Source organism: Cyanistes caeruleus, chromosome 31 (genome assembly GCF_971803275.1).
Source record: "Cyanistes caeruleus chromosome 31, bCyaCae1.hap1.1, whole genome shotgun sequence".
Classification (NCBI taxonomy): domain Eukaryota; kingdom Metazoa; phylum Chordata; class Aves; order Passeriformes; family Paridae; genus Cyanistes; species Cyanistes caeruleus.
Window position 1 is genome coordinate 2,270,816 of NC_141731.1, and position 15,593 is coordinate 2,286,408.

Below are 15,593 nucleotides of genomic sequence, written 5' to 3' on the forward strand. Positions count from 1 at the left end.
CCCCGGCGCTGTGGGGGCTGGGCCGTGCCCCAGTGCCGGCTCAGGGGGTGCTCCAGGCTGCCGTGCTCCACCTGGCAGCTGGAACTGAGCCCGCATTGCCGGGGGAGTTTCCAGCAGCACCAGGAGCTGCTGGCTCCAGCTCAAGGGCACCAGTGAGATGGACACGCTGGAGGGCCCTGGGAGAGAGTGGGGACACACTGGGATCAGCTTGGTGTTAAATGGTGCCAAGGCCGGTCAGCTCTTCCTCAGCTCCACGCCAGGAGTGGAACACACCTCAGGAGCAGGATAACTCGAGGTGTGGCTTACAGCAATGTTCTGCAGCACTTAACAGCTGCCAGACACAGTGTGGAGGCAAGAATGGGGGGAAGGTCTTTTATATTGGGGTTCAGGGAAAGGTTTAGTCTCCCAAGGATCCAGGGACAAAAGACACAGAATACAAGCGTACAGCAATTTATATATGGGGAGGGCCCAGGGGTGGATACAAAACTTCAACCAGTGAGGGATATCCTGGGGAGGGGAATAGGACACATGGACCAATGGGGTGCTGTGGATTAGGGGATTTCCAAAGGGGACGTCCAAGCAGGGGGTTGGCATAAGGCAGGATTGACAGGGGACATTTGGGAACAAGGGGCAGGGTGGACAAGATTGATAGGGAAGGTGCTGGAAAAAGGGGTTGGGATACAATGATGGGCAGGGGAGGAGATAACTTTGGGTTAAACCAACAAAGCAGGGGGGTAACAGAATAAACCACTTATAGAAACAACTTTAAATTAAACAAAATCACACCAAAACATCTCCCCCTTTTCTGTTTAAAAGGAAGAGCTGTGGTTTTGGGGGATCCATTCTCATTTTGGATACACATCTCCCCAGCAGGGCTGGTCAGTTGGCACTTCTCCCTGATTGACCTCTGCAGTGGGAGAGCCCTGGGAGGGCTCGCTGAGCCTTGTACAGCGGGGCCTGCCGGGCCAGGCCGGTCCCTGGCTTGGCTGCGGGGGGTACTAGGGTGTGAGGATGGGGGGTTTGGGAGGGTTCCAGTCCTGGATACATGGGTGCACGGGGGTCCTGCTGCAGTGGAATGGGAGTTCAGGGGGGTCCCTTCCTCTGTTCTGGGGCTCAAGGGGTCCCGGTGCCTGAAAATGGAGGTTCAGGGGGGTCCCAGTGCCCAGAAATGGGGGTTCTGGGAGGTTTCCATTCCTGAGAATGGGGGTTTAAGGGGTTTCCAGGTTCCAGATAAGGGGGTGCAGGGGTTTTTGGGGCTTGGGAAGGGGGTCCCAGGGGGTCCCAGTGCTCCAAACTGAATGTTCATGGGGGGTCTCTGTGCCCAGGAAGGGGGGTTTTCCTGGAAATTGAAGTGCAGGGGTTCCCCATTCCCAGTGTAATAAATGGAATTGATTTGTGCTAACTAAATTGTGACTCTTATTGAAGTTATTATTAGAAATGGTCAGGAATCAGTGTTACAAAGCAGATGTACCCCTTTGCAGATGTTACATGTCAAAATTAAGGTACAGGATGTAGTTTAGAAGATAAGTGATGTCTCATGACGAAAATGGCCTTGAGATGGACAAAATTAGGATGAATCTAGCCATTGGGCCTAAAGATTATGAGACTAATTAGTAGACCAACATAACACAAAGCTTAGTACACACGTGCAAACATGTAAGGTTATCCAAAGGACAATGAGGAAGAGGAGAAGCCTTTGCCAAAAGACCCCCAAAAGAATACTGAAGACCCCCGAACAACAAGTGAAGCATGTGCCATTGAAGAAAAGTGACGTAAAGTCAGCAAAATCAGAAATAGGAGGAAACTTACGGGAAACGTGAATGAATATTTATAAGCATACAGTATATAAGGTTAGCTTGAAGTGCTTTGTTTTGTAGGTGAGGTGAGGTGAGAAGCACCCCCTGTACCCCCGTTGGTTTTGCTTATGCCTTAACCATTTGTAACCACTGCCCAATTGTATGCACATTGCAGGAGACAGGTTCGGGAATCAAGAGACGACCCAATGTGAGTTAGTTGCTTGTTCCAAATTTATTACAATCTTAGCTACATTTTATAGTATTTTGAAAAGCTAACCTGCAATCTGTATTTTACTATGTTGGATAATTGCTATTTTTCACACATTAATTTCTACATTTCTATTGGACCAGCTCATAACACCCAAGCTCTAGAAGATACTTTTTAGTAAAACTTATTAAGATACATTTAGCAGATTTCTCATCCTAAATTCTTATTCTTCATTGTCTTATTAACACTTAGTCTCCTTAATTTCTTTGATACAGTATTTTGCCAAGGATTTATGCTAGCTCAAAGTCAGGGTTGTGCAGGCCTTCCAAAGAGCTATGGCCTCGAGAAGCGAGCCATTCTTCAACAATTCCCCCGTTTTCTGTCTGCACAACCATGACTTTGGTTACCTTAACAAACAAACACTTGATTTTGTTGGATATTGCAAAGGATATTGCAATATCCAACAAAATTGCAAAGGATATTGCACAACTAACACATAACAATCCAATGATCATAACACAGATAATTAATAATCCTGTTTTACATAAACTCTTAACCCATCCTGTCAGTCCAAGCCAATCAGTCAGTCCATCAATCCCAAAGAATCCCACATCTTCTTTGATCTTCTGTGTATGTTGCATGAGTTCTTGAATTTCCTTGTGGATGGATTCTGAATGATCTTGTAAGTCCATACAAGACATACCATCAAAGTCTTCACATCCATGACCATGTGCTAACAACAAAAAATCAATGCCTGCTCAATTTTGCAGCACTGCATGCTGAACTTGTGACGATATCAATTGCTAATTCAGAAAGTACTCTGCTAGTACCGTTTGCTTGTTTTACAACCCAACAACTAAGTTTCTTTAAATTGCGATGAGCTCTAACAGCAGCAGCACCTGGCAAAATGGTAGAAGCAAAAAACACTTGCCATCTGTTCCATAAATCCAAATTATCATCACAGTCAGAACTCAAAATTTGACTAAGATCTCTATTCCATCTGACACGATGTGTGCTATTAGGATGATGGTGTGGAAGTGCCACGCTGAGTTGTCCAATTGTGCAAAGACCTCCAACAGGTTGTGATGGGATACCTTCCCATGCTCTGTTACCACAAATTAGAAAATAACCTGCTGGTAGTCTGCAAGGTGATTGAGTCCCAAATACAGGGTTTGATACATTCCTCACCATTTTAGCACACCACTGCAAAAAATTGCCAGTTGGACTTGTCAATGTGATGATATTGGATTGTTCACATCTTTGATCAGTACCTTTTGCACACAATTTTTTGCTAGCATTTAGATAAATACAATAAGCAGCATCTAATGAATCTGCTAGATCAATTTCTTGTGGCTCAGGGCCTTCTGGAAGATGATCATTCCAAACATCATAATTCTCCGTACATTGTGAAAAATTCTTATATCCATTCCCTAGACACCTTGTCTTAAAAATGTCCTGAGTCTCTTTCATTGCCTTGTCTACCAAAGTCCACCTTGATTCATTGACTGGAACACCAATCAGACAAATAATGAAAGGAGACTGAGGTGTCGACAGACTAGCACAGAAGGTCGTAGTATTTAAACTACGAGCAAATGAAACCCATACATTTTCCCATGGATCTATGGTCTCTCTCTAGTTAATATGGCTGTTATTAAAGGTAAAATTATGAGAATGAAAATGCCAGTTGCCATTTTGAACTCTTTCCCACTGTCTACGTGAAATAGTACATTTTTTGCACTGTGCTGCAATTATATTAGTTTTCTGAGCAAGTTTTGTAAAAGTTGCTATTTTCTGAATTCTAAATACTAGATTGGCTCTTTCTAATGCACTCCCATTTTCCCATAATGCTAAGGCTTCTGCCTGTGTTAAAGAACAATTTAAGTATTTTGTCAGTGCAGCAAGTGGAGTTAAATGGTAAATTTCTCTATAACACCTAAGACAACCTCTATGAGGTTCTGATCTCTGATATCCCCACAAATCTCTTTTACAACCTTCACACACAATTCTTATTCACAATTTTTCTGTGGTTTTACAATACCAACACTTTATACCTTCTAATTTTTCTTTAACCCATTGTAGATAAACAGAAAAATAAACACTTCCAATATACGTACTTCTATAATCAACTTGTACACCCAATAGATAATTGACTTCTCTCACTAATGGTTGAAGGGCAAGTTGCCACCGTTTACTTTCTTGCCACCATCTACTTTCTCTAGTCTGACTGTGATATCCCACTGTTGATGTGGTTGATCGCGGCTCGTGTCCATTTACTCGGCACCCATAACGGTCCTGTAAGGGGTATCAACACACACGTAGCCTCAGCCATTAAACAGGACTTTGGCTGGTCCTATCCAATGTCCTGTTTTAGGCTCTCTGTAATGAACAAATACTTCATTAGTTACAACACTTGATTTTACACATCCATTATGTATGACAGCTGGAGGATCTTGACAATCTGCAAAAACACACAAATGGTTAATTACAAAAAGAACTTCATCTAATTTTTCTTTTGGGTCAGAGATATCTTTGAATTTGTTAAGATATTCCTTTAAGGTTCTATTAGTTCTTTCCACTATTGCTTGTCCTGTAGGAGACTTTGGGATCCCTTCAATATGCTCAACTCCCCATTGCTGCATGAATTTTCTAATATTGTCACTGGCATATACAGGGCCATTATCAGTCTTAATTTGTTCTGGGACCCCCATAATAGCAAAACATTGGGTTAAATGTTTCTTTACGTGCAAACTCTTTTCTCCTGTCTGGGCTGCAGCCCATACAAATTTTGAATAGGTATCTACAGTAACATGTACATATTTTAATCTGCCAAATTCAGAAACATGGGTAACATCCATCTGCCATATCTCTAGGGCTTTTAACCCTCTACGGTTAAAAAGCCTATCCCTAACCCAGGACCATGATGACTACATTGTGGACATGCTTGCACAATTCCTTGTGCTTCTGAAATTGATAATGAGAACTGTCTTCGTAGGCCCTCTGCATTTTGATGAAACTGTTTGTGAGCCATACAAGCAGCCTCAAACTGATTGAGAGGAACTCTCTGCACCCAACTAATTGATCTGCAATATAACTGCCAAGACCAAGGCCTTCTTGAAATTTATGACTTCTAATAAGTATTACACAATATGGTGCTGATCTTAATCGTGTAGCTTGTTGTATTTGTTGAAACAACTGCATTAACTGTTTATTTTGTGTTTCCTTAATAAAAGCATCCTCAATCCTTTTCAAAATACCTGCAGCATAAAATGAATCTGTAACCACATGAAGGGGACAATTTATCCACCGACACATAGCCCAGCACACAGCTGCTAGTTCAAGAGTCTGTAATGAGTCTCCCTGCTCAGCGTGCAAAATATGGTAAGTCCAAGATCCCTGTTGCTGCCAGACAATAGCTGCTCGTCTGGTTGTTTTACCAGCATCTGTAAAAACTGTATGTCCCTCTTTAAATGAATGTTTAGGCAATTGAATCCAATTATGATCTTTCAATATTTGAATAATTTTACTTTTTGGAATTTCATTAGTTACTTGCCCATTGTATGCCAATAATGCAAGCTGAAGAGGATAAGAGTGACGCATTGTCCATTCAAGATCAGCAGCAGTCATTGGGATATGAATACTCACTGGTTCATTCCCTGAAACAGCAATTGTACGATCACAACCTTTTTTAATTGTCTCTCCCACTTGTTCCCTCCGGGTCTGTAAGCTACACTTAGGTTGCATTGATACAAAGACCCACTCAATTATGTAAACCAGATAGTCTCCCCTGTTTTTCTTCTGCCATTGAGCAATGATGGCACACACTGAAGAAGGCTGTGAAATAACGAGCAACCAAAGCGGTAAATTTATTACACACGGCCATCTGGTAACAAGTAAAGAAGCAAGATATTAAATACATTGTTGCTGTTTTTCTGTGAGAACAATTGGAGCAGCAGGGTTAGTTCCTTTTAATAAAGGTCACAAGGGGGCAAGATCTTCATTAGTAATTCCAACAACAGTGCGGACCCATTGTAAATCACCTATTAAAGTTTGCACATCTGTAAGATTTTGTATTTTGTAATTCAGTGTTACTTTCAGTAGACGTATTATGCTGTCACTAATTTGCCACCCTAAGTATTTCCATGGGGCAGTTTTTTAGGTTTTCTCAGGAGCAATTTGTAATCCAGCATTAGACAATACTTATGTGAGTACCTTTAATTGTTCATCTGTAAAAGGGTGTTCCTGTGCAATGAAAATATCATCCATATCATGACAGATGATAGCTTGTGGCCATTGTTCATGTATTGGCTGCAAAGTTGTGGACACAAACAACTGACACATGGTGGGACTACTGTGCATTCCTTGAGGCAGTACAATCCATTCATATCTCTCACTAGGTTTCTCTTTATTAATTGCAGGTAATGTGAATGCAAACCATTTTGTATCATCAGGATGTAGTGGAATAGTGAAAAAACAGTCTTTTAAATCAACAATTAACAGTGGCCACTTTTGTGGTAACATTGCAGGTGAAGGTAATCCTGGTTGTAAAGCTCCCATGGGCTGCATTTGTTCATTAACTTTTCGTAAGTCATGCAAAAGTCTCCATTTTCCTGATTTCTTGGGTATAACAAAAATAGGTGTACTCCGTGGACTTACTGATGGTTTAATATGTTTTGCATTAAGCTGTTCTTTAACCAATTCATGTGCTTTTTGCAGCCGTTCCTCACTTAGCGGCCCCTGCTCCACCCACACAGGATCATTACTTTTCCAGGTCAGTTGTCATGGGGCTGGCTGCACTGCAGGGACCGCTGTGAGAAAACCCAGTCTGGGGTAGTTAGTACCACTCCCCATTGAGTTAAACATTCTCGACCAATGAGGGCAAATGTTCCTTCTGGCAAAGGTATTACTGTTGCAACTGCACGGGCCTTTTTCCCTTCAAGCACAAATGTTAGAGGATTAGGTGTGACTGAAGCAGCTGCAGACACTCCTCCAACTCCATCCACAGCAGTTGTGGTTGTTTGCAATGGCCAACAGCGTGGCCAAATTTTACTAGAAATGATGGTAATATCTGCACCTGTATCTAACAGTGCTTGTATATTTATCTGTTCTTTTCCATTTATGATGGTTGTTTTTTGAACAGGACGATCATGCATTCGTAGTGTTAGGTCTGTAACTGGTCCTGTTGAACCAAAGCTAGCATCTCCTCTCATGGGTCACATAGGTTTGGATCCTTTCATCATTGCAGATACAAGATTTTGAAAGGGAATTATTTGTGCAATTTTACTGCCTTGAGGTATAAACAAAGGCGGATGCAGTGTATATGCAACAATTTGAATAACTCCCGTGTAGTCTGCATCAATGAGTCCTGGTATCACTAAGATACCTTTTAAGCCTGCTGATGAACGTCCTAGCAATAATGCTCCTACATTGTGTTTAGAGGAATGAATTGGACCTTTGAAAGTTGTAGGTATCTTTTGTGGCTGATTGTCTGCAAGGGTAACTCCTACTGCTGTTTCCAAGTCGATTCCCAGGCTTCCTGCGGTTGCAGGGCATAACTCTGGGTCTCGGGGGCAGTTACTGTGATCCGTGTGCGACTGCCTTTCGCGCTCTTTCGCCCGTTTCCCGAACACCGACATGCCATGGTAGCATGAGTATTAGATTGGCAATAACTACACCATACATTGCCTACGCTACATTGCTTTCCTAAATGCCCAGTTTTTCCACACCGAAAGCAAACATTTGTCAGTCAGGAGCATCCTCCTTTTACAAGAGGTTTTAAAGCCGCAGCAAAAGCTTGGTTTTGGGTGGTTATTACATTTAACATTGTTTCATTTTGTTTTTTCACAGCACTAGCTACAGCCTCTGACATAAAAGCAGCTTGCTGTTGATACACTGCATTGGACATGCATTCTAACATTGTTCCCCAGTCAGTTGTGCGTGGGAGAGTAGCTAGTATCATTTTAGCTTTTGGATTTGCATTCTCAAATGCAAAAGTCCTTGTTAATTGTTCTCGTACTTCAGCAGTTAGGTCTGTTGCCTGATCAAGTGAAACAACAAGTCTGTTAATAAAAGAGTCAAAAGACTCATTCATTCCCTGTTTGACAGTGGTGTAGCTTGTGCTCTTTTATCAGCTGGAATCCTCCACAGGGCTTGCTTTGCTTCCTCAGCAGATGCATTATGCAAATCTGCTGGAAATTGTAATTGCTGTGCCGCTGAGGCATAGATACCTTTGCCCATTAACATATCGATAGTGACACCATGAAGAGGATCAATTGGCTGTCGTGGTGTATTTATAATTCTCTTACAGCCAGATTCCCATTCTCGCTCCCACAATACATACTGTGAGGGAGTGAGTAATAGTTTTGCTATGGCCATACAATCGTCAGGTGACAAAACATTAGACGCAAAGATATAATTAATCGTTTGCTTAGAGGGCTCTGAATGTAGTCCATATTGAGTAACTGTATTTCATAATTGCTGCATTAATTTCCATTCAAAAGGTGTATATTGTGCTCCAGGCTGGCCATTAGCAAGAGTTCCTTGCTGTACTGGATAGGCATGTGGAGAACAGGCAGCTGCAGCTTCCCATTGTCCTTCTAAAATAGCATCCCTGATTACTGCAGACCAGTGACTGTGAGATTCGACTGGTCGTATTTCCATTCCCCCTGAGGTGGTGATTATCATGTCACCTACTGGCTGCCTTCCATGAGTATTTAGATTGCTTGTTTTCTTAATTACTTTTTCTAAAAGTTTATCTGATGGCCTCTCATGTTTTGGAACTGTAATATCAGAGGGTGTTCCATCAGCTTCGTCAGCTGAGCTTTCATCCTCAGAGTTTTTAGCACTAGTTGTACGGTATTGGGAAATTGTACAGTCTTTGCCTCCTGTTTCTGTGTTGCGTTGTTTGTTCACAGGAGATAAGGGGGGTGCATTTGGAGTTACTGAGGTCAGTCCTGTCTCTTGATTGGCAATTTCTTTTGCACTTGTTATGACAGGCACTTTAATACCTTTTGCAGGGCTAGGGTCAGTGAATAAATGAGAACTTGATTTTGCTGACACTTCTATATCTTCCCCTCCTAACATTTTTTGTGCAGCTAGTGCCATACGTTTTTCAGCTTGGTATTGATTTAGGGCATGAATAATTTCTCTCCAAGTGGTAGCAAGGTCTCTAGCAGATTTACTGCCATCAATAGTGGCATCCCATAAGGCATCTCCAATTTTTTGCCACTCTGTTCGGTTAAAGATTTCTGTGGGATCTTGCATAAATCCCTTCTCTTGTGCCCATTTACATAGCTCTTGGAGCTTTTTTGTGCTCACACTGGCCTCTCGCTTAGTGAGAAATTCTGCCAGCAGCGATAATGCCGCCTCTCTATCCATTTCCCGAGGCAGCGGTCTTACCGGCACTTTGGAGGATGGCCCTCAGATCCTCTTAACCTCTCCAGGCTCTTTGTGCCGAATCGCCTTCTCTCCTTAATCCAGGATCCACTGGATTCTTTTACTGCATTTCTGCAATACTGAGCCTCTTGACAAGGTCCTCAGGCAGCGTGCAGGCTTTATTTGTAATCCCTGGGTCCCTGTTTTGGGCGACAAAATGTAGGAGACAGGTTCAGGAATCAAGAGACGACCCAATGTGAGTTAGCAGCTTGTTCCAAATTTATTACAATCTTAGCTACATTTTTATAGTATTTTGAAAAGCTAACATGCCATCTGTATTCTACTATGATTGAATAATTGCTGGTTTTCACACATTAATTTCTACATTTCTATTGGTCCAGCTCATAACACCCAAGCTCTAGAAGATACCTTTTAGTAAAGCTTATTAAGATACATTTAGCAGATTTCTCACCCTAAATTCTTATTCTTCATTGTCTTATTAACACTTAGTCTTCTTCATTTCTTTGATACAATATTTTGCCAAGGACTTATGCTAGCTCAAAGTCAGGGTTGTGCAGGCCTTCCAAGGAGCTGTGGCATCGAGAAGCGAGCCATTCTTCAACAGCACATATATATAGAAAAATATGTACCTGAATATATTTACTAAATTGTAGCTTTCTTACTAAATTGTATTCTTTTACTAAATTGTATTCTTTTATTATTTTGTTTCAAATTTATTAAAGTATTTTATCAATTAATTAGATTGATTGTTTGGAAATTTGAAAGTCATTTATAACACTACTTATTTCAAACATTATGTAGACTATGTAGGAATGAAAAAAACCACCAAACTGCAGCAGGATATCCACTGTGCTTTAGGTTCTTCTTAATGAGATTCTTCAGGGTGAGAATATTTGGCTCATTCTGAGAACTGACAACGTTTTTTACCATTCAAAATTAGATCTGCCTCTGTGAGTACCACATTTCAAAAACCCAAGCCTGGGAACCTCTTTCTCTTTTTCTTCTGGCCCTGAGCAGGTATCGGGGGTCCGGCCCCTGTTGGGCCCTGGCGGGGCCGGGCCGGGCCGGGCTCTGCTGCAGCGCTGGCCCCTCCCGGGAAGCCTCTGGGTCCCGTTCCCGGGGGCTGCCGAGACCTTTCCAGCTGCGCTGCTGGGCCGGGCCAGCCCCCGGCTCGGCTGAAATTCTCCTGCCGCTGAGTTTCAGCAGAAGCTGCCGGGCAGGGGGAGCTGAAGCTGCCTCTGAGTGCTGGCCTGGCTGCTGAGATCCCAGTGCAGCCACGGGAAAATCATCCAGCAGGAACAGCTCAGGCAGCTGCCCCAGCAGAGAGCGAGTAACCAGCCACAGGCCTGGGCAAGATATTAACCCTTTCAATACACAGATGAGACCTCTCTAATTTGAGGAGGGGGTCGTTTTGGTGTGGAGGGGTCATCAAGAGATGAAGGAAAACCGCTCTTCCTCACTCTCACCTTTCTACCTTTACAATGGTTGACATTACAAATGACATTTGGTACAACTCCAATTTTCTCCCTTGTGACTTTAAAATGGGTTTCCAGATGTAAGGTCTGTGATCTTCCTGAACCCGTTTCTCAGTTTCTCTTTTCTCATTATAAGCACAGTTGAACAAACATACAATGAAAAGGAATTTTTTACCTAAGTCTGAGATTCATTATCTCAGATCCCGCTTCTCACTTAATCATTAACTAGTTCCAGCAAGGCCTATCTCTAGCTAAGAACTCTAATTTTTCTAAAATTCTTAATTTTTTTAAATTAGTGACTCCAAAGGAGATTTCAGAGGGTCCTGGGTGGGCTGGGAGAGACTGGGAGGGTCTTTGGAGTGGCTTGGGGTGTCTGTGAGAGGTTTTGGGGGTCCTGACCTCTGCAGACCCCCCAGGGATGCTGTCAGACACCGCTCACAGCTGATGAGGATCGGGGGCTTTTTGTTGGGCTTCGTCTTCCTGGCACTGGGGCTCAGCTTCTGCCTGAGCAAAAAGGTGAGGGGGGGTCCCAGGGGTCATGTCCTCCCTCCCCAAGAACGTGTGTGCTCCCTCCAGGGACCCCCACTCTGGTATCACCCCCTTTTCTCTGCCCACAGAGCTCCTGAGGCAGCAGGAAAAGGTTCACTAGGACTGAAAGTTAACAAATCCACTCTCCCAAAGGAATTCCCATTGTTGATCTGTGTCCCAATGCTGTTCCTGTCCTGGTGTTCATCCAGGTGCCCACAGGGAGCCAGGAAGATGTGGAGCCTCCCAGCCAGGTGTCTTCCCAACACGCATCACCAGGACCACGGATCACCAGGGCTCTGCCCAACGGGGGTCACTGGGGATCATCCAACGCCCATCCTCCCATGGGGGATGGAGCTGGAGCAGTGCACGAAGCTCTTCCCGCACTCGGGGCACTCGCAGGGCTTCCCTTACTGGTGCCTCCGTTGGTGTTGGGTCAAGTGAGAGCTCTGTGAGAAGCTCTTCCCACACTGGGGACACTCGTAGGGCCTCTCCCCAGTGTGGATGCGCCGGTGGACGGTGAGGTTGGAGTTGTGCTTGAAGCCCTTCCCACAGTCAGGGCAGCGGAAGGGCCTCTCGTCTGTGTGAATCCGCTCATGTAGGAGGACACTGGAGCTGGTCCGAAAGCTCTTCCCACACTGGGGACACTTGTAGGGCCTCTCCCCAGTGTGGATGCGCTGGTGTACCCTCAGACTGGCGCTGTGACCAAAATTCTTCCCACATTCCAAGCAGGTGTAGGGCCGTTCGCCTGTGTGGATCACCTGATGTCTCATCAGGCCAAAGATATCTCTGAAACTCTTCCCACATTTTCCACACTCAAAGGGCCGTTCCCCAGTGTGGATCACCTGGTGATTCCTCAGGTAGGAGCTCTGGCTGAAGCTCTTCCCACATTTCCCACACTCATAGGGCTTTTCCCCAGTGTGGATTACCTGGTGTCGGATCAGGCTAGACCTGTAGCTGAAGCCCTTCCCACATTCCAAGCACTTGTGGGGCTTCTCCCCCAGCTCTGAGCTCCGGCTGGATCTCTGGCCGTGTTCCTGGCACTGGGGGGATCTTTCCTCCTCGCAGCACCCTGGACTGGGTTTGCAGCCCCTCCTTGTGGGGGATCTCTGTGGCTTTTTCTCCTCCTCTTTCATCTGGACACAGTTTGGGAATGAAAATTCCTGGTTAGGAGGAAAAAAAGAGAGGAGAACGCCTTGGACTGGGGGTTCCTCCTTGCCCAAGTTCATCTCAGAAAGTCATTGGGCATCTGCTGTCTGTAACAAACCAAAACACCAAGATTCAGTCCAAACATCCTCCAAACATCAAAAAAAAGATCAAAAACTACCAAACAGCAAATCCAGGAAAAACCCCCTCCAGAACAGAAAGATTCAGCCCCTGCAAAAAAACAAACCACCAACATTTATCCCAATAAAGCTCAGAAACACCAAGATTCAGCCCAGTGAAAATTGTGGAACCCCTCCCCAGTCACCTGCTGACTGTGGGCAGGGCAACACTCCTGGGACTGCACATACAGGGAGGGAGGAACCTTGTGCTGCTTCCTCTTCCTGCTCCTCCTCCTCCTCCTGTGGCCCTACTCTTCCTCACACTCCTCTTCCTCCTACTATTTCTTCTCCTCCTGCACAATCCCACCTTCTCCTCCCACGTGCATCCTATGCCCATTTTCGTCTTCAACCCCGCTTCTCCTTCCCTTCTCCTCCTGCCCCCAGGCCCAGCACCCACTGCCGCCTCCCTCTTCCCCCCCAGTCCCACAGCATCCCACCGCAGGGGCACGGATGCAGCTGGGCCAGCTCGGCCTGGGGCAGCGCTGGGCTCTCGGCCGCTTCCGCCCGCACTCGCTCCCCACTGCAGCCGCTCCCGCCACCACAGCGCGGGGGGGCCCGGCCTTGGCGCTCCCCCCTCCCACCTCCCCAAATTCCCCTCCAGGGGGGCGCCAAGGCCCGGGGGGGAGGGGCGCAGCTGGGATCCAGGTAGAACCATTGAGGGGAGAAAAGGGAATGCTAGAAGGGCATCCTGGACAAAGGGATGATGACCCCAAAATATCTCTCAAGAGTCCCTTGGGAGCATGTGGAGGTCGTTTGCACATTCTCCCAGAGGGAATTAAGGACATGGACACCCAGGGGGGCAAGAAGGGAAGTCCAGAAGGCATTTAGACAACAGGGGATGGATGGTGTTGCTGTGCTGGGAAGGGATTGGCTGAAGGGGAGTGTGCAGGAATGTGCTTAAGGCAAGAAGCAGCAGGAGGAATCCATGGGGTAAGAAAAAGGATGATGGAAAAGAAGAGGAAGAAAAAAACACTGAGGATTGGGATGTGTTTCAGAAGGGTCTTATCCTCAGCATTTGCCAGCTGACTCAGATCCTTTGTATCCCAGTTTTCCAGGAGAGGAAAACAAGGAGGTGAGGATTTCAGGGGGTTTCTCTGAGCTGGGAGCGGCAGGAGCGGGCGCAGAGCTGCGGCACCGGGAGCACGGGCTGGGGGCCTGTGGGGAGCTGTGGGGCCGGGCCGGGGCTGTGGGGCAGCCGGGGCTCAGCGCCGGGCGCTGCCTGAGCCCAGCACCCCCCGGGCAGGGCCGGCAGTGGCCCCCGGCCCCCAGGAGGCTGCGGGACGCCCCGGCCGCTGCCCGGCCCCGTGGAGCTGCCGGCCCTGCCCGCCGGGGGGGCCGCCTTTGGACACTGCGGCAGGACAGGGACCGGCTCGGGGATACGGGCTGGGGAGGGGAGCCTCAGCACAGCCAGCACGAGGAAGGAACAGCTCACAAATGGCGATTAGACCTGCAAGGATCCAGATGATCTTTTAAGCATTTCCTGCTGGGTCCCTGGAGAAAGGAAGGATTTTGCAGAAAGCTCAGCAGCTGCCACAGGATGAGCACCCACAGGCACTGAGGGGGCTGCAGCAGCGACAGAAGAAGCCCCTGCAGCACTTGCTCACAAAGGCTCAGCAGCTGAATGCAGCAAGGGATGAGCAAAAGGCCAAGCTGAAGGCAAAGTTCATGGCACACTTCCTACAGCCCCTGAGGGATCAAGCCCAGGGCCCAAGGGGGCCCCAGCACCCAGGGGACACCCTCGGCCACAAGCACCTGGCACAGGCATTGCCCTCCTGGCCAGGGCACAGCCCACCCAAACAGCCCCTGGCAAGGAATCAGCCTTCCAGCTGCAGGGCACAAGGACACTGCAAGCACAGACAGCAGCACCCTCAGCACCAGCAAGTCCAGCCCTTGATGGACACGCATTCTTAGCGGTGGCACAGCTCCCATTCCACCAGGGACCCACCACACTGCAGCCCTTGGGAACATCCAGGGTGGGGCTGGATCCAGAGGAGACCTTTCCTGATGGACACAGGGGCCTCTCCATCCACTCGGAATCTTACACCTAAAGGTGCTAGGGAATATTTTAATTATTTAGACACTAAGTGGGAAAGATGAGTGGGTGTGTTTTATTCAGCCACTATTAGCAGATGTGGGGAGAGGGTTTGAAATGCAGGAATTTTTATTTGCTCACCATTGTGATTGTAATTTATTGGGAAGGGATTTGATGGCAAAGCAGGGAATGCAAATTAATGTTGCAAAAGGTGATATAGAGGCTGGTTCTGTTGTACCTCTGTGTCAAATGTCTGGCAGAGCCATGGCTGAAGTGAACCCACAAGTGTGGGCAGCCCCAGGGAAATTGGCAAAATTAGATATGGAGCCTCTCCACATTTCTCTGAAGCAACCAGGACAAGAGGTGTCCAAAAGCAATCCCCTGTTCCAAGGGAGGGAAGGAAGGGCCCACAGCCTGTCTGGGAGTCCTGCTCATAGCACGGCTTGGGCAGCCAGGGATGGCTCCCTAGAATGCTCCTATCCTGCCAAACAAGAAATCCAATGGAATCCACAGAATGCTGCACGACCCAAGAAGAAGAAATGAGATGATGAAACCGAGGCACCCCACACTCTCAGATCCTTACACCAGCCTCAACCAGGTGCCCTCCTCACACTGCTGCCATTCACAACTTGATGCAAAAGATGCTTTCTGGGGATCTGCCCACTTCCAGAGGATGCAAACACAATTCTGCCTTGGGCTGGCAACAAGAGGTAGAAGGGAAAATGCTCAAGACATGGACGGTCCTTCTGCAGGGATGCACGGAAGCACCGGCCTGACTGGGGCAAGCCTTGCAGGAAATATCAAAGGAATTGACCTCACCCCCAGGGACTGGCTTATTGC

General features: G+C 46.6%; 1 protein-coding gene and 1 long non-coding RNA gene across 2 annotated transcripts in view; both read right to left on the reverse strand.

Annotated features, from left to right (window-relative positions):
- Positions 1-15,593, reverse strand: part of LOC147648689 (serine/threonine-protein kinase PAK 3-like) — a 356,261-nt gene that overhangs the window by 313,120 nt on the left and 27,548 nt on the right. The gene's annotated exons all lie outside the window — the stretch shown is intronic.
- On the reverse strand, positions 2,010-12,653 carry LOC147648700 (uncharacterized). The gene is made up of 2 exons (XR_015279985.1): positions 12,326-12,653; positions 2,010-9,575 (listed from the first exon to the last, which is right to left on the reverse strand). It is a non-coding gene; the product is annotated as an uncharacterized LOC147648700 (long non-coding RNA).